We start from the raw sequence: 2,446 nt of genomic DNA, 5'->3' as shown, positions 1-2,446 counted from the left end.
AGATGTGAAACCCACAAGACGAAATAATAAGAAACATAAAACCAGTCCAACTACGGAGGCGAAAAAACGTGCCGATACGGATCTCAGGCTCCTCTTCCGCGTAACGTCAACGCCCAGTATGGCGAGCAGCCCCGCAGACATGGCACCCGGTATGCCAGCCGTATCCGCGACCAGAATGGCGAGCAGTGTCGCGATTGCTGTTTTTATAACTCTAAATCCCATAACATCCCTTCCAATCTCTCCAGCTTCCTGTCCAATACTATCCATTATTCCACCAGCGCCTGCTGCTTGTCCATGTGACATTGGATGGAATGGCTTGCTGATGCAGCAGGTCAAAACGGTTTATTATAAAAATAAAACGACATCGTTTTATCAATAGCAGCAAACGCTGCTAAGCTTCTAAACAAAAAAGCGCCAAGGCTCAGGCCTCAACGCTTTTTTGCTGTAAGTATCCCAATGCTTCTGTCCTGTCAGCGTCTAATTTTTCTATGCTGTCATTTGTCTCAATGCTTTAACAATCCTTAGTCTCATAAGCCTTACCTCTTAAGGAAGAGGTGCAGCACCCTATAAGAGCTTCAGGCTTTTAAAAAAGGTTCATAGCTCCCTTTCTCAGCGTCTCTTGACCAGCAAAGACTCCAAATAGACTACCCCCTGGTACATCAGCGTCGCCACGACAGCGATAATGACCAGGCTGGCAAACACCAGCGTAAAGTTAAACACCTGAAAGCCATATATAATCAGGTAGCCCAGGCCGATCTTAGCCACCAGGAATTCGCCGACGATGACCCCGACCCAGGACAGTCCCACATTAACCTTCAGGGTGGATACTATGGCCGGGAAAGAAGCCGGGAGCATCACTTTGCTGAACACATCTCTTTTGCTGCCTCCAAAGGTCCTCACAACCTTAATAAAGTTAGCATCGGTCTCTTTGAAGCTCGTATAAACGACAAGGGTCGTTGTAATAACGGTTATGGATAACGTGGTCGCCACGATGGCTGTAAAGCCGCCGCCGAACATCACGATAAATATCGGGCCAAGCGCAACTTTAGGCATGCTGTTAAACACGACCATATAGGGATCCAGTACCCTCGACAAAAATGGAGACCACCAGATCAGCACGGCCAGGAGGGTACCGGCAAGCGTTCCGAGCAGAAAACCGATAACGGTCTCCGTTACGGTCATGCCGATATGAGGCCACAGCTCGCCGCTCCAGGCATCCTTGCCGATCTGCCGGAATACTTTTGAAGGATAGCTGAAGATCAGCACGTCGATCCAGCGCATTCTGCCGGCAAGCTCCCACAACCCGATCAAAGCGAACAAAATCAACAGCTGTACCGTCCGGACCAGTCTTGTTGCACCAACCGGCGCAAAAACAACAAACAAACCACATAAACAAACGCTGCAACCAACTCACCTCCCCACATATAATCAAGTGTTATCAACCCCTTCATATCCAACGATTAAGGTTTCGCCATGCGCAATACATCTCGATCACTTACAAGACGCTATGCATGCATATTTTGGCAATCACTGCACTCGCTCGCTCAGGCCGACCCTTCGCTCTGTCGTTTGCCAACACAGTCGTGTAATGTATTCAATACCGGTAGCGACGTTGATACGGACACCCCCGGACACATCCGGGATCAGCATCAACAGAGATTTACACAAGAACGACCGTAGTCGAGTCCGAACCATCACTTGATCTGAGCAAAGTTACACAAGATAAGGTGCAAACCCTTCATGTACAGAATCGCAGCAGCGGATTCTTCATCAGCCCGGAAACCTAGGCAGCACTCGAGAGCTTGGTAGCAACTGCGGTTAGATCTGACGGGCCGTTCGCTCCTGATTTGAGCAAAGACAGTCATTCAACTGGACTACGTGTGGCCTATCTGGTCTGCCTCTATTGAGCAGAAAACGTACTCGTGTGTACCTGCCAAACGGCCGTGCAGACTATTACGGAGATTGGAAGCAATCATCTTAATTCAAGCCATTTAGTTCTACGAATCCAAAGGCTACTTTTGGCTGACCCATCTCTACCTCGTAAGATGACCTAGCTCATCCACCCAGTCAACCTAAGTCAATGCCTGCAGCCCGCCCCCCCTTCCCTCCCGCCGCCCCTGGTCCGGAGCAGGTGTCCAACCCGCCTGGTCTCCGCAGCACTAGGTTGACGCCACCGATGCAGTAGTGTGGGTAAGTCGCATGTGAATCTTTGAATATTGCTGACATCCTCAAAGTGAACGAGGCAAACAAAAGAATGCGCAACATCAAGCACAGCCACGAGTGCTGCCAAACAACGCACAATGGATGCAACAACGACTCGCACGAGTCGAATGCACGCACTAGGCGCTCACGCCCGTGGCAACAGCCGATCGCAAAGAAGCAAGCACCCCCCGTGGGGCTCGAACCCACGACCACTGGCTTAAAAGGCCAGCGCTCTACCGACTGA

General features: G+C 50.4%; 1 non-coding gene across 1 annotated transcript; it reads right to left on the bottom strand.

Annotated features, from left to right (window-relative positions):
• Positions 1-2,384: 2,384 nt before the first annotated feature.
• On the bottom strand, positions 2,385-2,446 carry PITG_27642. Its single transcript has one exon. It is a non-coding gene; the product is annotated as a tRNA-Lys (tRNA).

Source organism: Phytophthora infestans, genomic scaffold (assembly GCF_000142945.1).
Source record: "Phytophthora infestans T30-4 supercont1.24 genomic scaffold, whole genome shotgun sequence".
Lineage (NCBI taxonomy): Eukaryota > Oomycota > Peronosporomycetes > Peronosporales > Peronosporaceae > Phytophthora > Phytophthora infestans.
This window is presented reverse-complemented; position numbering and strand designations above follow the sequence as displayed.